The following is a 24,922-nucleotide window of genomic DNA, read 5'->3' on the forward strand; positions in this document are numbered from 1 at the left end:
GTTGCTATATCAGTTGGTTGAGAAGCGGATCTTTCTGCGTGATTTATGGCTGAGATTCAACTAATTTTGTCTGGTAAACATCAAAATGTGCCTTCAGAGATCATCGTTCAATGACTTTATTCCGTCCTTCGAAATCGGACTATTTCTGCGACCCTATACAAGGCTACCTGAGATAAGATCGAAGACAACAGAAAATTGCTCCTTTGCGCTCAATGGCTGGTATCAGTCGGCTACAAGGCAGGCACAGGCCCATCCTGCTCTACCCGGGTCGCGTAGAGAGGGGAAGGGTCCTCCCCTCCCCGCTACTCGATTACGTTTTAGTTTGTTGGCATCGCCTCTTGCTTCAGTCGGCGCACGGCGAACAAGCAAGCCTTTCGCTCTGTTCATGTGTTGTGTTGTGCTTTCACAGTGAACGGAAATATTCTCACTTGCGTGTTGTGTGCTGTTGTTTTGTCTTGTTCTACAGATTGTCTTTTACTGGAACAGTTGGTCATCACAACAAAAGGTAAGTCATATTCATAATGAATTAGAACTCTTTGTTTTCTGAAGTATTGAGAAAAGAGGTTATTTCATCAGCCTTTCATAAACTATCTTCGTGGTAATTCCAAGGAATAAGAATTTATAGGACGCCTCGTTTGTCGTTTTTTCTGTGATAGAGAATCTGACGTTACAAAACAAATGTATTCTGTAGAGAAAAACGGACCAACGAGGGAAAGGTGACGTGTTTCAAATGCAGTAAGGCTCTGTAATTTGTTTAGGGAATATATGAATTTATTTCATCAATATTTCATAAACTATCTTCGTGGTTACTATTTTCAAATCTGAAGGATTAAAATAAAACGCCTGGTTTGTCGTTCTTGCAGTGAATGAGAATCCACCTAACAAATTCAAAGAAATTCTGTAAGGCAGTGTTTTTCAACATACTACTCACCCTTATTTGAGACGTAGATTGCTTCCGGAGCGGTATACGTAACAAACACATGATAGTATTAACATTGAAATAATTTCTTGTCTAAACTTACGACACTGATAAATATTCTCCTTCTTTTTGGCATTTTTCCAATTAAAGGGGATCGCCACTTCGTGTAATTTAAAATAATTTTTACGGCCGGTTGCCCTTCCTGAGACCTAATTTGCAGTATGCGGAAGGATGCATTCACTATCGTGTGTTTCTGTAGTGTGATGTGTTGTATGTAAATGAAGGCCCCAAGTGCTCTGAACTGGGGGAGCGTGTATTGGCGACCACGGGGCCCTGAACCGAGTCGTGGCATTGCTCCTCACTTTTATCTATCCTATCCGACCTCACTTTGTCAACTCTTGTTCTTTTCGACCCCGACGGTATTAGGTTTGCGAATCCTAGCGAGTCCTTCTTTTTCACGCCCATCATGGCCCTTGTCTTCCTTTGGCCGATACCTTCATTTTTCGAAGTGTCGGATCTCTTTTGTTTTCACTCTGATTAGTGTTATATAGGATGGTTACCGAGTTGTACTTCCTCTTAAAGCAATAATCACCGCCGTTTGTAAATGAAGACAGCACAAACTCAGTCTCCGAGCCAGAGTCCGATCAAGAATACAACGCAGAGACCTCTGAAAGGAAGGTCATTACGCTGCCTATTGAGCGAGTATACTGCACCTAACAATAAGCAGAACTAGGATTTTGATAAAATTTCGGTTTTTTTCTTTCGGTAACACTGCTTTAGTACTGTATTTGCATGTTTTATGAGGGTTCGTAAAGGAGCGGACAATCAATCAATCAATCAATCAATCAGTACTGATCTGCACTTAGGGCAGCCGCCCAGGTGGCAGATTCCCTATCTGTTGTTTTCCTAACCTTTTCTTAAATGATTTCAAGGACATTGGAACAGCTCGGAACATACCACTTAGTCGAGCAGCTCGTCGTCTTTTTTCTCCCAGTTCTTCCCAGCCCAAACTCTGCAACACTGCAACTTTTTTTGTAACGCTACTCTTTTGTCGGAAATCACCCAGAACAAATCGAGCTGCATTCCTTTGGATTTTTCCCAGTTCTTGAATCAAGTAATCCTGGTGAGGGTCCCAGACTTCTATGCCTTCTCCTTTACATCCTTACTACAACCCCTAAACACCCTCATAACCATGTGCAGAGATATGTATCCTTAATTTACACTCCCATTTATGTGATTACCCCGATGAAGATCTTTCCTTATATCCTAGGTACTTACAATGATCCCCAAAAGGAACTTTCATCCCATCAACGCAGTAATTAATACTGAGAGGACTTTTCCTATTTGTGAAACTCACAACCTGACTTTTAACCCCGTTTATCATCATACCATTGTCTATGCATACCATCGCCAATTAGTGTTTCAACAACGTTTTAATCTAAAGGACGAATTCTACCATTTCCAAAATAAAACTTAGATGCAAAAATCATGACTTTTCTCAATGTCTACAGAACATTTATATGATATTTTCGAAATGTGATAGCCATATTTATGACGTTACACATAACAGGTCACGGGCTGCCTGGCCGAGGCGGTAAAGGCGTGCTCGGTTCGCCCGGAAGGACGTGGGTTCGAATCACCGTCACGAAGTCGTAACATTTAAGCAACGAGATTTCTACTTTCGGAGGTGCACATGGCCCTGAGGTTCACTCATCCTACACCAAAAATGAGTACCCGATTAATTCCTGGGGGCGAAGGCGGCCGGGTGTAGAGCCAACCACTCTACCCCATCATATGCCGAGGTTACGGATAGTGGAAGCCTTTACCTTCCACCACTCCAAGAGCCATCACGGCCTGTACGGGGATGACATAACAAGGTCAGCATACCTACATGCAGGCTGTACTGACGAAAGCACGCCAAGCGTATCAGCTGATAGATTGAGGCGATCTAAGCGAATGTCACTTGTGAATGTAATAACATAAAAATTGGGAGCATTCTTTGTGGCTGTTGAAAGACTGACCTTTATTGTTAAGTATATTGCATACCTGTTCTCTAAATGTATCACATCAGGATTTACGTAAACACTTGTTATTAAGATGAGATCTCGTAGTTTAGGTTAGGTATCTTATCTTCATGTGATGAGTAATGTAAAGTCAAGGGACATAATACATCTTGTAGAATTTATTCATTGAATTTTTACCGTATAGCAAATTTTAGTAGAAATATAATGTGTTGCGAGTTTAAATACAGTGTGTATGTGGAAGTTCGCCATTGCCAGAGATACGTATACAGAAAAGGAAAATCCCAACCAAAAATGTAACTGTTACGAAGAATACAGGAGTATGTTTCACTCTTTTTTCCGAGGTAATGGTGAGTTATGCATTTGACAGTCTTTTTGTTTTATTGATTTATGGCAGCGCTTTATTCTTGATACGGAACACGCAAGAAAGAAACATAATTTATCAGTAACCAAGTGAACCTACACATGCGTTGTTCTGTGGGTTAGGCAATGTTCAAAAAGCGTTGCCTTTTCCGCTCAAGTTTTTCTTGTACAAGTTGCTTTACGTCGCAGCGACATAGATAGGTCTTTTGGCGACGATGGGACAGGAAAGGACTAAGCGTGTGAAGGAAGTGGCTGTGGCCTTAATTAAGGTACAGCTGCAGCATTTGCCTGGTGTAAAAATGGGAAACCACGGAAAACCATCCTCAGGGCTGTCGAGGGTGGAATTCGAACCCGCCATGACCGAATGCAGGCTTACACCGCACAACGAACTGGCTCGGTAGACCAATGACAGTTATTGGTTACTAGTCCAAACAATAAAAAAGATTCAAAACCTCTTTTTCCTACTAACTAAATTTAGAAGAGGAATTGCCTGCTGTGGGTATGGGACGCAGACAAAGAATACACCCACGGTATCCCCTGCCTGTTGTAAGAGGCGATCAAGGGGTGATGACATTAGAGCCATGGGACTACTTGTGGTTATTGCCAATATGTGACGATCACAACGGGTCTGGGCGTTACCTGAGGTTAGGACCATCGTGTGCATTCCAGCGTGGCGGGGGAGCGGGCGCTCGGCTGCGCGCGAAAAGGTGCCGTAAGCTGCGCTGCAATGTTTCGGTTCGCCTGTGTTCAGAGTGGGTCTGCGTTGCCTCTGACTGGTACCACTATGTGACGAACAGCACGGGTCTACGTTACTCGTGATTAGAACCACTATGTGAGGAATACCATCGGTCTGCGTTGCCTCTGATTAGTACCACTAATGTTAGGAACACCATGGGTCTGCGTTGCCTCTGACTGGTACCACTATGTGAGGAACACCACGAGTCTACGTTAGCCGTGATTAGAACCTCTGTGTGAGGAACATCATGGGTCTGGTATACCAGTGATTAGTACTATCATGAGGGGCCGGTGACAAGCATCATCTCGGAAAAGAAGGCATTGTGAATTGGATCCACTGATTGTTTCGGAACCATGGTCAGTTTTGATCATCATTCGTTTTTCGTTCTAGTCAGTGTTTAATTTTGAAGGTTTAATTATTGTTTCGTTTCGTTACACCTCGTAACTTTAGGGGCCGATGACCTAGCTGTTAGGCCCCTTTAAACAGCAAACATCATCATCACCAGAATCGGAATTCTTTTTATGTAATTTTAGAACATCTTGGAATGAGTTTTAGGTCATCAGTTCCTTATTTTTAGGACATTTTGACAGCCCTTAACTCGATATGACGTTGTCGGGTGATGCGTTGCATCTTGTGCAACAAAAATCGCCATGCCGCGCGACTAAGCTCTGATGTCGTGCGAGGTGGCGTTAGATTCGTCAGAGTTCTTCAAAAACAGCCAAACAGTGAATGTCTGAAAAAATTACCGTGTGAAAAAGTGCACAAACTTATTTTTCCCCCTCAAAATGTCACGGCATTAAATAGACTATCTTCTGAAACACATTAAAGAGGACAGTCCATTATTACCGAGGCAGCCTGTACCATACCCTATGGCTCCTGTCTCGACCCTCGTGTATTTACCCAAAATAATAAATATGAGCATTAATGGAATTAATACGATCAATACGTGTCATCAAATACAAGGGCAATTCAATAAGTGTCTGCAATTTTGCTCTAATTATCTTTAGGTTGACCCTATGACGTTGTGTGCCACCGTTGTCTACATCTGTCGTAGGTTTCAGCGTTATCAGATCAGTACAGCCTGCGCTGTTGCGCCGCGCCAAGGAAGAACAGCGTTCATTATTCCGTTGTTTGTGGTCTGAGGGTGTACCAGGAGCGGAAATTCATAGAAGACAAGGATTATACCGTTTACGAAGAGGTTTATGGCGTGTCAAGAAACGGCAGAACTGGAAAAATTGACATGATAGCAAGAAGGGTTATACAGGATCTTTATTTATGCTTGGAAGGAACTTTCTCGCTCGACCTTGGCCGCCAGTGACGGTTCAGTTGCCGGCTACCGCGCGTGCGTATGTACGGCAGAATACGGTGCTCAAAATCATTGTCACGCATTTTACTCACCATGTTTACAGTTTATGCTGAAAATGTTCCCCATGTGCTGCCAAAATAATAGGCATCTCCTAATGAGGTTTTCGAGTTACTCTAACAAGTTCTTCAGCACTGATGGATGCAATTGCAAGTCGTATATTGTCTTTAAGTTCATCTAGTGTGTGAGGGTTGTTCCCATAAACTACATTTTTTAACATTCCTCCACAAATAAAAATCACATGCCGTTAAATCTGGGCTACGAGGGGGCCACAGATATTTACGTATGATCCTCGTACCAAACACGCTTCAGTAAGGAGATAACGACCTTTACGTCTATTTTTATTGTTTACTGAACCTGTAGGTTTGAATCTCTTGGCCAGTTGTTGTATTGTCCGATTGACAGGAATAGGTCTCCCTGGAAATTTCGCTCGAAACTTTTGTCTTGTCCTAGCGCACGATTTTCTGCACTTAATGTAAGTGTTATGCAGATATACACGTTCACGTAACGAATATTTCAAATACATTACAGCACTATACACAATCACAATAAAACACTATACAATACGACATACAGTACGCAGTAGCTTCATTGAACACCCTACTATCTCGGAGTTCAGCTCTCAACAACTGCAGAGTGCCGGAAATCGCGCGCGCCAGCGGCCGGTAGCGACCTGTCATCGGCGGTCAAGTTAGAGCGATATAGTCCCTTCCAAGCATAAATAAAGACCCTGTATAATCGATCCCACACTCAGAATAGAGCATCACACCGGTAGCCTGAAGAGGAACGTACACACCTATAATCGAATTTTACAGGGGAAAGTACCATTGAGAAGAGACACAAGTATTGGGTTTAATGGTAGGGTCACGTGGCAATGTAAGTAGGTTTTTTTAATGAATTTCTGGAACAGAATCGGCTTAGAGAATTCCAGAATCAATCTTTTGGTAATCGCCACTTTACGAGAATCTGTATCAATTTTAAAATCGCATCTGTATTCACTGTAGTTCCCTTTAATGTCCTAAATGTATTGTTCTTTAATTTTGTTTGTATTTCCAAATATTTAATGCTATAGATTGTATATTGTGTTATTAATTATTCAAATTTAATTTTGTTATTTTTTGATGTAGTTAAACGTTCTTGTGGCAGTCCAGAATGTCTGGAAAGTCTCGTTGAGTTTATCAATAAATATATACTTTGCCAGGGAAGTTTCGATATAGAATGCTGTTTTTGACTGAAGGTATCAGTCTCTAAATATTTCGCGCGAGAGAAGAATGCTGTTCTCGAAGCGAGCGAGCAGGATCCCAGGTAGGTTAGCGAGGTTACCCCGAGATTAAGTTTAAAAAGGCGCACCCCCGGGTGGAGTGACCGCAAATCTCCTGTGACTAGTGGGGACAAGTATAACTCGGTGCCCGCGAATGTCCGGCAAGCTACGTTTTATATTAATTATCTGACATCAAGTTGTACGCATTGCCCTGGGGTAAATAACTACCAGGTTATTTCACGAAACGAAGGATGACTTTCCTTCTTTCTAAACAGATGTCTAATTCATTTTTCGTCTACAAATAGAGCTGCCTGGTTTTCCCAAAATCCTTCATTGCTTTTATTAAGACAGTCACAGCTGCATAGTTAGCAGTTCTGAACATGATAAACACAGCCATTACTTGTGCTCCATCATAATCCCGAAGTTACTAAGAGTGTTCTGAGTACTTAATTAGAGTTCGCTGTCTTAGAGCACTTAACACTAATTTACACTGGTTGCGGAGTAAACACATTGTCAACTCAAGCCTTCGCTCTTTGTTAAATATGTAAATGATATTGCTCCCAGTACTTGAGTGTGTTAGGACGGAAACCATGCATGATTCACAGTAGTTGTCCTGTGTTGATATAAGACTCGGAATTTTGTCCCGCATGAGTTCTGTTACGTGCCAGTACTCGAGGGTGGTGTATTTGAGTCCCGGATCGAACTCGCCAACATGAGTTCATGAAACTAGGACTCTCTTGCGCGAGCCACACAGCACTATATCCAGAGCTGATGATTTTCCTAAAAGCGATATTATCAGAAATGCTTATAAACGATTGTATTTTTGTATTTCCATTTCTAACTAGCTGAAACCCGTCAAGATATGACGGTCAATGTAGTTAATGTTTATTGAAGGATTACCGTATTTACGGCATTCCTTGAACTTCTTTTTTTTATGTCGCACGGACACAGGTAGGTTGTACGGTGACGATGGGATAGGAAACAGCTAGAAGTGGGAAGGAAGCGATCGTGCCGTTAATTACGGTACAGCCGCAGAATTTCTCTGTGAAGGTGGGAAAGCACAAAAAAAAAAAAAAAAAAAAAAACCTTCATGTCAGGAGGTTCCCTTACCCATGTAAATGATAATAAATGATCGGTCAAGATATTCATAATTAAATCGGTTTTGAAAGTAAATGAGGAATTAAGGAAATACACGCACTCTCTCTCACCCTCATTGAATTTAATGTTTTATATTTCTGCGTTTATTTTGGCATATGCATTACTATAACAGCATTCTTCGGAGTTTGCTTTGCTGTGTACTTTCTTGAAATTTTCTCTTATTTCTCGGACTGAAGAAACCAGGCTGTAATAACACACACAAGCAAATATATTACATGTATATATGCTGTAAGTCAATAAGAATACACAGAAGCTAAGCCTGCAAGCCGTACCAAAGTCGCGAGAAGACAACATTAGGTTAAGTTAGGTTGATGACGAAATTTCCTTCCATTTGAATTCAAGTGATCTTTATAGATGAGGTAATGTTGCTTTTCTTTTTTTGGAGGAGTTCTTGCAGATTTTTCTTGCTTCTTAGACATCGTAATCGAATTCTGTTGAACGAAGTAAGAGCGTAAGTAATAAAAAGCTGTGTTCGTCATTTCACACCAGCTACGCTATCAAACATACCACAATTCTACTTACCCGGCATTACCCAAACAGATTTAAACTCCCACTAAAAAAGAAAATATGATTTTCTTATACCCGCAAATGTACACGGCCGTGGTAATATGTAATTCTCGCAAATCACGAACTAAATCCATGACTGTATAGTGCAGTAACTGTAAGACGTCGTATCGGCAAGTAACTGTATGGTTAGCGACACTGACTCGAACCTAACAATTAGAAAATAACTAAGAACAGGGGAGAAAGAGTAAGGTAGTGCCCATAGTGCCAGGGAGTATACCTGTCTTCAAAATTTCAGATCTCTGCGTGCTTTAGATTTTGCCGACCGCGCGCAAACACTTCCTTTTATTATTATAAGAAGATAATTTCCACAAGTCAATGGCTTATTTGTCTTTGAGTTTCACAGAGATGTTTCACAACTGATTCGTGTTATTTATTGCTAAAATCTTTGAAAAATAACGGAAGATGTAATCACGCCGTTTGCTCTGGGAGACGACTGTGACGTCACGAGTTCTATATGCAAGTTAACCTCCGCGAGGTCAAACAGATGACATTCGCCGCGCGAGGCGAAAACAAACGCCTGGCACGGGAAACAGCGTCGCTGTGTACGCGACGCTTACGTGAAGATGGGATCAGGGCACATAAATATATAAGCGGCGGTGAAGAACAAAGAGAGTTGTTGTTGTTCATGTTAAACATTCTTGGGACATCTAAGAGGTAAAGGTATTGCTGCATCCCAGTTCCTAAATACTGCAGACGTTCCACTAAAGCAGGTTAGGTACCCAGCCAATCGACTGCACTTCATTTTAATAAACAACAAGGTTACGAAATGTAAATACCTTGATGAAATAATACAGATTAATTGACTCGATAACTCGATATCGTGGGCTTTGGCTCCTTTTTTGAAGAACGGGCATCCCGGGTATGACGCATCATGTTTGCTGTGACAGTTCGCGAACTGCGCCTGTTCCCTTGTAACTGTGCAAGCGATGCGATGGTGGCGACCGCCATATCTGTTACAGCAGGTCTCATTTGTACAGGTAGCCGCTGAATTATTAAACTGTAGGCAGTTGTAACACATGACAATCAGTGAACGTAGTCGGCGAGGTTTCTTAAGGTTGGTACGGGTTCGATTCTCGGTGGTTGCACATTTGGAGACGGGCGGAAGGGTGATATCTTTGGTTGTGTGGATGATGTTGCTTGCTGATGGGTTTCGGGTGGTGGAATTTCAGTTTGGGTGAATAGACTCCAGCATTCTGTAAATTGGGTGTAAATGTCTATATGATGGTGTCATATTTTAGTGCAACACTCAAAATTGTACTATTAAGGCACCTGAATTATTTGAGGCATGAGTGAATGTGTATATGAACGTGCTGTGTTTACAATACTAAGGTACATGTTAATTTGGATATAATGACGCTGGATTTAGAATGTTAAACGTAGTACTTCTTGTAATATTTTCTTTCTTTGAAATTGCTTGTTGCACTCTTATTTTTGTACGAAGTAGTTGTTGGTTTTGTTGGGTGTATTTTAACTTTATTTTATTATCACACCACTGTAAGTGATCATTGTCACCGGGATATTTCCAGTTGCGATGAATTTGTTAAAAATAATCTAACCTACCGGTGTTGTGAGACCGTGGGGTGAGTAGGCGTAATAATGGTGTCGGTTTGGATTTCCTTTTCTTTGGTTTTAATAGGTTTGTTTTTGGCTTATTTTGTTGGCGTGTAGGCTGCGCCGGGCTGGTAGAGGTGTGGATTGAGTACTTATGTTCACCATGGCCAGCATTGGGGTAGTTTGACTGCTGCAGACAAATAATTCGGGAGCATGTTGTAGCTATTCTTCTTTTCCTTCTTCTTCTGCTTCGTCTGTTTTTTTGGTGTGGGATAAGGGGTGAATAATTACGGGTTTGGGGATGTCTGTAAGTGAATTTATTCTCTGTAGGAGATCTTGCATGTGAAATTCTCGGATAGGAGTAATCATAAGCGATTCCTCGATCAGTGCGATATGGGTTGGTATGAGATCTGTAATGGCTCCCAGTATTGTGCACCGATTCATGGGCACTGGTCCTGAGATGCCGAGGGGAAACATGAGAATTATGCATTTTGTTGAGACTGGGAAAATGGATTGATTCATGACGTATCTGAAGCGGAACTCGTAATTGTGATCATCCGTTTCAGAGTAGGAGTAATTTGTTGAGGTTGATTTATGAGAAAGTGCTGGTGACGGGGATCGAATTGAGTTGAAGGAAGAGAGTGCCTGGGTTACTCCCTTGGAAGTTTCGTCACTAGCAGCAAGGTGTGAACTGGGACCCGGCTACTCTATCCACCAGGTTTCTTCTGGACTTATTAGGCATTTTGGGCTTAGTTAACTTAGTATGAGTTAGATAGGGAGAGTAGGTGTGAGTGGGGAGAGGTGCATTGAAATATTGGAAGCTCAAACGCACTTGCGGACCGGCTTAGATGTGTCAACTTGTTGCCTGAGTCGTGTCAGTATAGTTTTGAGAGTCGGTTACGCCACGAGCAAGGCACGAACTCAGGACACCTAGCTGACCTGGCAAATGCTCGTGGTGCCACTAGAGTGGGCTCGTAGCTGCGGACTGGTAGTAAGCAAGTGTTCTATATAGTGTTGGCTACTGAGTATATCATTCGAAGCAGTGTATCGAGTCATTCAAGTGTCCGAGTGAATGGAGTCGCAGAACAGCGAGCTCACGGTACACTGAACATTGGACGAACTTCCGCTGCAGCGAGACATACAGAACCATGGCACACTGGAAGAATCATACGCTATTATCAGGCGTCCGCTCTCAGCTCATTTGAAAATTATACCCACTTGTATTCACTGTCCTCTTCTTAAGGGGAGGATTTATTTGCAGTAGTAAAAAGGTAGTCAAAACATAATTCCCAAGTAGCTAGTAAGAAGGTAGGCTATTAGGCAATTCTATTTATTAGTTTAATTAATGTTAGTATTATACAACCGGTGACAATAAAGTTCGGTGAATAGTCCTCTGCTATCAACATAGATGAACAGTGCAAGACAGTGACCTTATTGTCCTTCGAAATAGTCCCCTCCCATAACTATGCACTGCTGAGGTCGGCGATACATGTCCTGGAAACTTTGCAAGAAGGCTTCCTTTGGGATGGTGTTCAAAAGCCTCGTCATATTTGGTTGGATGTCAGGAATATCGTCAAATCTGTTCCCTTTCAGAGCGAGTTTGAGTCGTGGGAATAGGAAGAAGTCTGGAGGATTGAGATCTGGCGAGTATGGGGGATGTTCAAGTTGCACCACCCCCTTTTTGCCATGAACGGTTTGACGACATTGGCTGTGTGTGGGCGAGCGTTGTTATGGACCAGGAACCATGAACCGTGTTGTGCGTATTGGGGTCGTACCCTGCGTAGACGTTTCATGAAACGGGTCAAAATTTCAATGTACCGTGCAGCATTCAACGTCGTTTCCTCAGATAGAAATTCATTCTGGATAATGCCTTGACTATCGAAAGAGGTGATGAGCATCGTTTTGATGCGTGACTTTTCGGCTCTGACTTTTTTCCGTCGAGGGGATCCCGGAGAACGCCATTCCATGCTTTGCCGATTCGTCTCAGGGTCGTACCTGAGACACCAGGTTTCATCTTCAGTGACAATACAGTTCAAGAAATTTGGTGTCGCATCCGCCGTTTCGACAAAATCCTGTGAAGCGTCTAAACGTGCCTGCTTCTGATCTTCAGTCAGTTGATGTGACACAAGACGAGAACACGTTTTCCTCTTCCCTAACTTCTGGGTAACGATTTGTCGCACGGATTCACGGTTAATCTGCAGTTCATCCGCTATCATGCGCACAGTTAATCGCCGATCGTTCGTGATTAATGTCCTCACCTTCTCAATGTTTTCGTCACTGACGGCGGCCGCCGGTCTTCCGCTACGGGGGTTGTGAGAAACACTTTCCCGGCCTCCTCGAAGACGGGCGAACAACTCGTACACAGACCTCTTCATAAACACGTACCAGCATCGCATGCGTTTCTTTCGGTGTTTTGCCAAGCTTAAAACAAAACTGTACATTGATCTTTTGGTCGTTCATGTTTCTGTTCGCAGTTCACAACCAACGCACTAAACACGCGCTGTGTCAAACAGGTCTTACACGACACACACAAGATGCTCAACTGAACAACGTTGGGAGCAGGTGGTCAAAACCCGCTGCTACGCAGGTGCAGCGTTGTGTGTCGCCAGTGTTGCCGGATCGACCGTTCTAACTTCATTCACCGAAATTTTTTGTCACAGGTTGTAATTTAGTTAATAGTCGTGAATTAATTCAACTCGGCTCTATAACCTACCCTATGACCCCTGAAAATTATCTGTTTTATATTGGGAAGAACCGCTCAGCATTCTCTGTTTGTATGTCGCATCATTGCACAAGATTTCAGTCATCGAATCAGCGAGACCTCACGAGAAGACGGCACGAGTAACAGACAGTACACTAAGCTACCAACAACGTGTTCATTGTGCAGTACTTACAGTAAATGTGTGACTTCACAACAGCACTTTAGTTCACAAGAATCACCGTGGACGGAGCCGATGTTTATTGTCAGGCCTTGAGACTTGGCATTGGCGCATGCGCAGCACGTGACTTCTCGTGAGACGACCATAGTACGTGGACAGTGGGTAAGTGAGCCGTCTGACGCAATAGCATAATTAAAAAGATGGTGAATCTGAAAACCATGAATGTAGTGAAATATCCAAGTTATTTTAAATCCTTTAAGATAAGACTAGTCAAACAGTTGATAGGAAATTTGCCACATGGGCGACAGCACCAAGTGCAGATGATTGTGTGTACAGATACTATTTTTGTCATTTAATTCTGTATACTTATTTCATGGAGAAAGGCTTTGCATCATCAGAACTTGATGCGATGAGTTTGCTGCATGAAGAAGCTTAATCTGAAAGCTGGATGGCGTATAGGAAAGCAGTTCATAGAATGAAGGACAGATGGCAGCAGCGTCGTATCAGTTCACACTACACAGATTAAATAGGAACGATGACTCTAATGTGCCGTGATTCGGATCACTGTATCGATTCAGTAACGAGAACCAAATACAGTAGAGACAATACGCGACACTGAGGGAGATATCGAGGGACAGCTACTGGAGCTCACTCTAGCGGGTAGACCTGAACGGTACTGATTCTGTCATAAGAGCACGTGTATTTTTGTGTGAAGGTTTTGGTGTTATTTATGCGTTTTCAGTGAGTTGACATAATTAAATAGTAGCGTGTGTCATTCCTTGATATCTCCTCTCAACATAAGGGGAAAGGTATGTGCTGTGTTTGGCTGCAGCAAGACCATCTACAATAATATCAGACCTTAATACAAAAACAACATGGCCGACGCATCGGTTCCATGAAAACACGCATGTGATACATAAACATAACCTTTGGATTATCGCACTGAATTGCTAAGCTGTCAATAATAACGAACAGAAAATTTACTTTGGGTAATAGACCAACACTAACTAGAAATAGCCTATATTTAGGTAAGCAATATGTGGATAATTTAAAAAAATATATATTTTCTACGAGCTACTATGGTAAAGAAAATAGGTAATACAGGATTGCATTCTAAAATAACAGTCCTGGGGGAATATTTGACGCATTTCAATTCAGTCAATTAATTAATTAATCACTCACCGATGATCTGAATTTAGAGCTGTCATCCAAGTGGCAGATTACGTATCAATTGTCTACTTAGTATTTTCTTAAGTGATTTCAAAGAAATATGGAAATTTATCGAACTGGTGTAGATATAGTAGGGAGCACCCTTGGTAAATTCTTCCTATAAATCAATACTTGTTTTAGAAATACATGTATTTGAATGACCTTTCTGTTACCATATACTTTTAAGTATAATAGCCTACCTCGTTCAAGAAATTTGTTAGAAACATAACCTTTGGCGAATTTCAATTATCTCATAACAATGATTATGACAATGATCCACGAAACTGCTATATCAATTTCACTTCAGATAATCAATAGGAGAATCTATTTGAAGTTCTCTGGTAGCATGTGCATTTTCGTATAAAGCACTTTAACACCCAAATCGTTGGCAACGTAATAACGTACTGTAAGTGACAGTATATCAGTTGATACCTTGTCCTCTAATTTAACAAGGCGAATATAATCTTCATTCACAGATAAAATAAACAGCTTTATCACTTTTAATAACCTCACTTTTAAAATGGATTGGCACCAACACAGAGTTTTGGACTTATCCGGAAAAAACAGCTCATCAAGCACGCGGAACGCATCCACTCTATTGACAAATTTATCCTCGAATGTTTTAATGCACTAATAAAATACTTGTAACTACGAAATCGTCACGATGCATTAAGAACACTTGATCAGAATGTGAGTGCATCTGCTGTAATATGAATTACATCCAGGCATGCAATACGATCGACACGTCCTAATATATCAAAATAGTTTTAAAACCAAGTTTCAATAAAAACATCTCTAAACTAACGTTTCCTAATCAAACCAAAGCAACAGAAATAACTAAACAGATGCTTCCCACATGCTCATGTTTACATTTGAACAAACCGATCGGGCCGCCATTTTTGCTATTATCGATAGCTGCATTAAGGTCTGATATATTGTAGTTGGTCTTGGCTGCAGTAATTACGAAGTAGAGAAATATGCGCGGTAGTTCTTCAGGTTCCCTCGTGACAAGAACATGTAAGTAATATTGTGTTTGCATATATATTCTTCCAGTGACAGAGATTTTGTAAGATGTTCCTGAGTCGCTGACTAACTTTACAAACATATTACTCTGAATTTATATTGAAAATCTGAATATCTTGCATTTAAAATGGAAATTATGAAAATTAATATTCATTATATAAAATACACACTCGTCGAACCTTGTACTCACACTTACTTGTTACCTGCTTACTTACACATAAGTTATTTGAAGGGCGCCAGCTGTCACTCAGTACAGCAATAATAGAATGAGACTCTTGACTATCTCTAGGGTGTGGGGTAATAAGCTTACTTTTGACAACATACCATATAAGTTCTGGGAAAAGGAGATTGGCGTTCGGTTTCCCCATTAATTTTGAGGTTAAGATATTTTACTGTCAATGAAATGAAACTGTGAATTCGTTTGATAGAACAATATATATTCTTTAAATAATATATCAAAAAATAGTGAGTCTTGTTGCGATAAAACAGATGAGAATATGAAATTATGACATTGCAACTGAAAGAAACTAGGCATGAATTTGAATTCTTCTTGACCGGACATTTAACAATTTATACGAAATATTTCCCTCACTGATTCACTTGACTGTACCTTCAACACTTTTAGTGTAATTACGACGTATTCCTTTGCTCTGGTGTTTACTGTAGATGTGTCACGCCTAACTTGGTGATACATCCTTGTGACTGCTTCTTCTCCATATCATCTGACTTCTTTGTAAGTCAATATGGTATTACCTCTTGGCAGGTCCCGGGGTTGCCTTCTCTGACTTCATGGTAAGCCCTTGCGTCCGTGTCTTCAACTGAGTGAGCGACCAACCTCTTGGTCTCACTCTCTCAATGACCAATAATGGCTCACTGAGTCTTCACCATCTCTCGTTCACACTGGTTGACTGACCAACTAAGGCCTCTTGATCTAGTAGACTACTTCACTGTACTGCATCCGTATAACTAATGACTGACGCTACAATATGCATCCACCTTATATAGACGTTGGTTGACACAGCTACGTAATCTCCAAAAATAACAATGACATACTCCCACCTACGCGACAGATATTACATCCAGTGGTGAAATAGCCCTGCGGCGGCCGACTCGCTGAGCGCATATCTAAATAAATACAATGACATAGCCATGGCGCGGCGATGACTTGGCAGAATCGCCACTAATCTTGCACAATGTCCCAACGTCACACCCAATCTCTGATATATACAACAATTCTCACTGTACAGGTATTGAGTGTTATACTACACATACGTATATATGCATACATCTAAGTACAATCTTGCAAGCAACAGGCAGTTGCAAAATCGAATTAAATAAGACTGATAATTACAATAATAGTAACAATATCACAGATAACATAATAATAATACTGACATAATAATAATAATAATAATAATAATAAAATACAGATAAAATCATACAATAATAAAAATACAGATATCATCTTGTAACGGGATTTGAACCGTTACAATTCGCCTCCCTCATAAATAAATCGAAGAACAAAGAATCGATTGATTTATGAACAAAATTATATATATAACACTGACACATATAAACACTTTAAATGAGTATACAACAATAATTTTCTTTTTCAACATCCATACATTTTATAAAATATCACAAATATGAGAATTCTTCTCGCACATTGCCATCGTAGATAACTGTCCAGTGTCCCATTCTCTCTCTTTCTCTCATACAAATCACAAGAGTATAGCACTTGATTTAACACACACAAATAATTTTCAATCAATATACAACATTCTTCTCCTTTTTTTAACATATCAAAATATTTTGTGAAAATTCACTTATATGAGAACTTTTCTCGCATATTGTTATCGCAGATAACTGTCCAATGTCCTGTTCTCCGCCTTTTGCCACACAACACATGACAATGTAGCACTTATTCTTCCAATACGACACTTGGTTCACACGCTAATTCATGTATGTTAATTTTATTTTGCCAGTTTCTTACAAATATTAATCATCTTATTATTATCTCAACAAATCTCACGTGAAGTACTTCTTTACATTCATTATACTATAAATACCGACAATATCCCCTTCCTGATCTTTTAAGGAATATGCACACTTCCCGATACGGTTCACAATAGTGAAATACCCCTGATACAAAATAATAACTTCAACATATTTCCCGCCTCTGCAGATGATGAAATGGAACTCTGAGTAGCACTCTGACACTCAAACTGAATCAATTTTGCCCTTATAAACTTACATATCTTAATAGATCACATCCTTCTTGGCAACAATAATTAAAGAAACAATACTATGGCTACAAGATGGTTCAATTATTCCGTAATCCAGCATAATGTTTATCTGTTCTTAGACGTCACTAGCATTTTTAAGTTGAATGGGGTACTTACCTCCCACAAATGATGAATGGTCATGTACTACAAATTTATGTTCATATACGTGTTCTTCCTCACTTACCACTAAATACATCTCGATGCTTACCTAACATCGAACACAATTACTCCTCCTGTAATTCACTCAAATTACCTCACGTCACTGCCTCATATCGACGATCCCTCAGATCCTGGTCGTTATAGACACGTAACACACCTTAACATTTCCTCTCACTAGGAACAACTTCACTTACCTCTCATATATCTTTAAAGAACACACGTCACTAACACACTTACCTCAGACCATCATAATTAACACGTACTTCTTTGCTAGTTTCCTCATAGAACAAACACACACTACCTAAATTAAAGTCTACTCTACTTCCATAATTTGCAACCAAGTCAGCTCCTAAAACAACTGAATACACAAGTTTTGGTACGAGGCATAGATGAAACTTACAATTATCTTCAATTATGATTGGTACCGCTATCATTTTATTTACTCACTTTGACTCACCCAACGGCTGTTATAAGATCTGATAGTACCTTCACTTACCTTCTTCATATCACAATTTCCATCATCGGAGTTATTCCCTCACTACTTACATCACATTCTCGGCATTACAAGAACTTACATCACTTAACAGAACACTTCTTACGTCTACCTTACTACTACTATTAATTACTTCATTATCTACGACTACGTCATTACTTAAATATCTCACTTAACATTACTTAGGTCACAATCACACTATACTCTTAAATCTACTTTTACTACATAACTTCTTATACTACATACCTGTTCATCTACTACCTTCAGACTGTTCACTTAATTTACCCGATTCCCTGTGAATTTGGAATACTCTTGCTTGATAACGACACCTTGATAACATTCATATTGAGACTATCATAGTCTCTCTGATAACTGAAACCCGTACGCCTCCCATCTTCCGATTCTCTTTGGTTACTCCTCTGACCCACTCTGTTATACCTCAAATTCATACGCCTCCCATCTTCCGATTCTCTCTGGTTACTCATCTGACCCCTATCACCATCAACACAACTAGTAATCCTCTGCGGATCATGATCACCCCCTCTCCTCTGATACACGGCTAACATTTTTCCCTCTCTCTCTACAATACTACTTTCCCCAGACATCATGCGCTTTCTCTCTCGCGCGCGCCCTAGCACACATTCCTCCCAAAGCCTATCAATGAACACTTTAATCTCTTCTAAATTAGACATATTATCCCAGTACACTCGAAACCATATTTTAATTTCACCGATAAAACATTCGACAAGATTTTCAGCACGTATTCCCGTTCAATAACATTATTCCTCAACTTACTTGCAAATCTTTTCTCAACTACTTTTACAAATTCTATGGAACTGAACTGTTCTCCAGAAAACTTGGTTAAATCACGATCCCTACTGAATAAACCACTCGCTATTACCACTTCTCTCGCCGTCTCACCTGTACCTTTCTGCCGTATCACTCCCTGGCAGTTCTCAATTTCTTCTTCTTCTTCTTCCGCTGCTCTCTCAGCATTCTCTTCCCCTATTCTCACGTCTTCCTGCAATTCTTCCTCTCTCTCTTTCACCTGCTGTGTTAGGGTTTCCCGTTCGTTCCGTAGTTCAGTGACCTCCACAAGTTTGCTTTCAATCTGTTCATTTCTACTAATCTGTTCCCTCGTCCCTTCCCCAACTGTATTGCAAATCTTGTCCAATCTTTCCTCGACTACCTCATGAAATTCTTCCCGATTACTAGAACTTTTATCACTTAATTCTTTGATATTCTCTATACAAGTTCCTTTGACATGCTCAATTTGAGTATGAAGATCGCTCCGACTCGACTCCATTTCTTCTCTAAGGTCAACACACTCTTTGTTTAACTTATTTTCTAACTTGCATATTTGACCAGTTACCTCTACTATCTTAGTATCTATTTTAGAATTAAGTGATTCACTTAGCCCATCTATTTTATCATTAATCGCACTGTTACCATTAATCAATTCTTCGATTTTACTACTTAAAGAGTTAATCTGTTTATTACAATTTTCATTACTATTGTCAATTAATACTTTCATCTCTTTCTTATTATTTTCATTACTAATACCAATCATTTCTTCCATTTTATTACTTATCTCTTTCTTACTATTTTCACTACTCGTATCAATCTTTTCCTCCATACGTTTCTGACTATTTTCACTGAGCTTCTTATTTTCATAACTGATCTCGGTAAATTTGGCCATCATCATATTTATTAAATCTTGGTTCATCCCCCCCCGCGACATTCTTTTGAGTTTCAGTGTGCTTCTCAATTTCTGCACTTTCCTGAATTTCCTCAGAAGGTTCCATCGTATTCACCTGCTCCCTAGTCTGAATTTCACCTTGGATGTCCACAGAAGCAATGACCTCGTCCTCACATGACTTGTTACTGTCTTCCGTGTCCATCTTTGGTTCACTAGTGATAGTACGCGATCTCAAATTAGTTTCCCTCTTCAAATCCCTTGACATCTCCCCAAAATACAAATATATATCACACAGTTACACTCCTGACATTTACCGGTAATAATTTCCGTTGCCTTAAATAGGCACACTCTTCCCAAAATGAACCTATGATATGCTGTCATTCAGACCAAGTTCTGAATTTATTCGAGCCCCACGTTGGGCGCCACTTTGTAAGATGTTCCTGAGTCGCTGACTAACTTTACAAACATATTACTCTGAATTTATATTGAAAATCTGAATATCTTGCATTTAAAATGGAAATTATGAAAATTAATATTCATTATATAAAATACACACTCGTCGAACCTTGTACTCACACTTACTTGTTACCTGCTTACTTACACATAAGTTATTTGAAGGGCGCCAGCTGTCACTCAGTACAGCAATAATAGAATGAGACTCTTGACTATCTCTAGGGTGTGGGGTAATAAGCTTACTTTTGACAACATACCATATAAGTTCTGGGAAAAGGAGATTGGCGTTCGGTTTCCCCATTAATTTTGAGGTTAAGATATTTTACTGTCAATGAAATGAAACTATGAATTCGTTTGATAGAACAATATATATTCTTTAAATAATATATCAAAAATAGTGAGTCTTGTTGCGATGAAACAGATTAGAATATGAAATTATGACATTGCAACTGAAAGAAATTAGGCATGAATTTGAATTCTTCTTGACCGGACATTTAACAATTTATACGAAATATTTCCCTCACTGATTCACTTGACTTGACTGTACCTTCAACACTTTTAGTGTAATTACGACGTATTCCTTTGCTCTGGTGTTTACTGTAGATGTGTCACGCCTAACTTGGTGATACATCCTTGTGACTGCTTCTTCTCCATATCATCTGACTTCTTTGTAAGTCAATATGGTATTACCTCTTGGCAGGTCCCGGGGTTGCCTTCTCTGACTTCATGGTAAGCCCTTGCGTCCGTGTCTTCAACTGAGTGAGCGACCAACCTCTTGGTCTCACTCTCTCAATGACCAATAATGGCTCACTGAGTCTTCACCATCTCTCGTTCACACTGGTTGACTGACCAACTAAGGCCTCTTGATCTAGTAGACTACTTCACTGTACTGCATCCGTATAACTAATGACTGACGCTACAATATGCATCCACCTTATATAGACGTTGGTTGACACAGCTACGTAATCTCCAAAAATAACAATGACATACTCCCACCTACGCGACAGATATTACATCCAGTGGTGAAATAGCCCTGCGGCGGCCGACTCGCTGAGCGCATATCTAAATAAATACAATGACATAGCCATGGCGCGGCGATGACTTGGCAGAATCGCCACTAATCTTGCACAATGTCCCAACGTCACACCCAATCTCTGATATATACAACAATTCTCACTGTACAGGTATTGAGTGTTATACTACACATACGTATATATGCATACATCTAAGTACAATCTTGCAAGCAACAGGCAATTGCAAAATCGAATTAAATAAGACTGATAATTACAATAATAGTAACAATATCACAGTTAACATAATAATAATACTGACATAATAATAATAATAATAATAATAATAATAATAATAATAATAATAAAATACAGATAAAATCATACAATAATAAAATACAGATATCATCTTGTAACGGGATTTGAACCGTTACAACCTTCAATACCGATGTGTTGTTGTAGGTGTGATCTGTGGGTTTTGAAATGTCACAGAAGCTATTTGGATAAAGTGTACAAGAAAGAAGGGACGTTACGCTTGTATAAGAATTATAAGATCTGTTCAGATCATTTCCTGGCCAGCGACTTTAAAAATCCTCGACTATACAGTCAAGGGTATGTTACATTTTTACTCTAATTGTACGTAAATATTCCTCAAAGCATCACTATCGACAACATTTTCAAACTTTTCTTTCTTTTATCCCTCTTATCAGATTAAAGCCGGGATTTTATAGATTTTCTTTCCGTTAGTAGGCTTCATGTTAAGAGTAAAATTGTCCAGCTATTCATTGCATCATATGTGTAAGGAATGTGCCGATATTTTTATTGACAAATGTCTTAATGTGATGATACAATGTTTTTAAATGAGGAAAAAAGACAAATCCAACCGTAAGATTTCAGGCAGGTATGCTAAAGCTAAAAAAGCAATGCATAAATGAAGGATCAAGCCATTTCACAGCAGTCCATTTCACACCTTGTTTATATGTCTAATTTCAGTCTTTGAATAATAACCTTTTAAATAATTCTTCATTCATTTATCCAGAATTGCTTTAGCAACTTCGAGGTTCATATCTCAATACCACTTTCTTTCTAGACGTAATTTATTTATCCATTTCCGTATATACATTTCCATTGATATTTGAATTTAGCGCGATTTGTTCAGGTCAAATCACTAGGAGCGCCACCGTCGAATTTTCTCCCATTTTAGCAAGGCTAAATCCGTAAGTGTCGTGTATTGTCTCTACTGTATTTGCGTGAACCAAGACCAACTACAACAGTATCAGACCTTAATAGAAAATCAAAATGGCCGACGCATCGGTTGAGTTTAACGTAAACAAGCTTGTAGGTGAAACGTCAGTTATAAGGTTATATGGCGTATCAGGTTGAAACTATTTTAGCAGGGAAGGTCAATAATATGCTTATTTCGCGGATATGACATTGAATAAATAAAATCCGACATCTGCTCTATTTTCTGCCATACGCAATACTTTTCGTCCTCTGTACTTTACATCGCACGACATTGCTTGTAACGGTTCAAATTCCGTTACAAGCATTCCTCTGTATTGTTATTGTTATTATTATTTATATTATTATTACTAGTATTGTTGTTTGATTCAGTTCCATAGTCTGATTTCGCTATGTATTGATTAATTATCGTTTGCTTCATTGTATTTAATTTATTATGTATGCGTGTGTATGTTAGCATTAATATAATGTAGAGTGAGAGTTGCTGCCTAATATCGAATATGGATATATTTTGTGAAATAACTTTAATACATTGCAACATGAATATTTTAATATTGTTTCATTTTAAAATTAATGCGATAACCAAACTAAAGCCCATGGCACTACAGCCCTTGAAGGGCCTTGGCCTACCAAGGGACCGCTGCTCAGCCCGAAGGCCTGCGGATTACGAGGTGTCGTGTGGTCAGCACGGCGCATCCTGTCGGCCGTTATTCTTGGCTTTCTAGACCGGGGCCGCTATCTCACCGTCAGATAGCTCCTCAATTCTAATCACGTAGGCTGAGTGGACCTCGAACCAGCCCTCAGGTCCAGGTAAAAATCCCTGACCTGGTCAGGAATCGAACCCGGGGCCTCCGGGTAAGAGGCAGGCACGCTACCCCTACACCACGGGGCCGGCAATGCGATAACCACAAAGATAATAATCGTTAGATTTTCCCTCTCCCAAGCCTAAACCTAGCATACTTGCAATTTGATCGGTTGGCTTCCTACCAAAATGAATTTCGTAAGGCGTACTTCCCATAGACTCGTGTAAAGCAGTTTATAAGAGTGTTATAGTTTCATTCCACTCTGATCTCTTGTAAGACGAGGTGTACAGCTCGCCCACACAACAGACCTCAGTGACCGACAATGTGGAGTGAATTGTACTACAAATAACACGCTCGCTCCAAACCTTTGACTCATCAAAGCAGTTGCGTGGAAACATTTCATATTGCTTGGATTGTGCAACTCTGGAATGTTGGCTCCTGCTAATCATTACTCTTTGTGTGCCCTATATATTACAAAACTGTGCGTATTTCGAATATCGAGCCTTCTGTGGAGGTCCATATGTTGATGTTGGTCGATAGACTTATATGACGCAGTATCTATGCTCCTCAATCCTTTGCTAACGTTTCCATCTGGTGTCTGTCCTCTTAAGCTTCTTCCCTATTGAGCAATTTGGCTGTGTGGTTAGAGACGCGTAGCTATGGGCTTGCATTCGGGAGGTAGTGCCCTCGAATCGCACCGTCGGCAGCCCTGAAGTGGATTTCCATGGTTTATTATTTTCACACCACTACCAAAAGAAATAAACAATCAAATTCATATCTTGGTCTCCTCTACAGTTGTCATATTCATTCACAATGTACACATAGTTTTTATTTTAATGTTCCTTATAGGAAAGCAACGGGAAAGTACCTCACTCCTCATTTCCCTAGTATGTCTCTTCAGTGACACCTCGGCTATCTATGGCAGCTGTTGGTGGAGCTGTGGAGGATCAAACCAGCCTTCGGGCTGAATACCCAACAACAAAATTTTTTAGCGAAGTACCACGAAAAACGTAACATTAAGGAATTTCCCCCATTGCGCGGAAAGGGCCCGGAAAAGTTTCAAATTGTGAGTCTTGGATCAAACTTTAAAAAATATTCGAAAATAACTTCCGGCCTAAATGCAGTTCCGGAAAAGCCGCCAAAAACTCTTGTTTCTTTAATCGTATTCCTTTTTATTCAAATCCTGCCCAAATTAACATATTTACATAATTTGATCTGTAATGTACTTCTTGGTTCAATACTCTCAGGCGTTGTTTTAATGTCCATATCGAATGTAGCTTAAGTGAAATTCTGCGTTGACTGCTAATCTAACCGACCGGATTACAGTGATTCAGAATACGGGATATATTCTCATACTTTATTATGTGTTGTTTACCTAAATTCGTCGCTCATAACCCCAGGATGTTTTCAACATTGAGTCGCTTGTCTGAAGGACTACAACTGTGGATTTTTTTTTTACATAGTGCTTTACGTCGCACTGACACAGATAGGTCTTACGGCGACGATGGGATAGGAAAGGCCTAGGAGTGGGAAGGAAGCGTCCGTAGCCTTAATTAAGGTACATCCCCAGCATTTGCCTGTTGTGAAAGTGGTGATGACGATGATGATGATGTTTGGCTTTACATCCTACTAACTACATTTTTACGGTGTTTGGAGACGCCGAGGTGCCGGGATTTAGTCCTGCGGGAGTTCTTTTACGTGTCAGTAAGTCTACCGACACGAAGCTGA

General features: G+C 40.1%; 1 protein-coding gene across 1 annotated transcript in view; it reads left to right on the top strand.

Annotated features, from left to right (window-relative positions):
* Positions 1-340: 340 nt before the first annotated feature.
* The window catches only part of LOC136882300 (calcium release-activated calcium channel protein 1), a 398,148-nt gene continuing 373,566 nt past the window's right edge, over positions 341-24,922 (top strand). The window contains exon 1 of the mRNA XM_067154870.2: positions 341-505. The gene's annotated coding sequence lies outside the window, so the exon portion shown is untranslated. The remainder of the gene's footprint in view (positions 506-24,922) is intronic.

The sequence above is a fragment of the Anabrus simplex genome, chromosome 10 (assembly GCF_040414725.1).
Source record: "Anabrus simplex isolate iqAnaSimp1 chromosome 10, ASM4041472v1, whole genome shotgun sequence".
NCBI classification, from domain to species: Eukaryota; Metazoa; Arthropoda; class Insecta; order Orthoptera; family Tettigoniidae; genus Anabrus; species Anabrus simplex.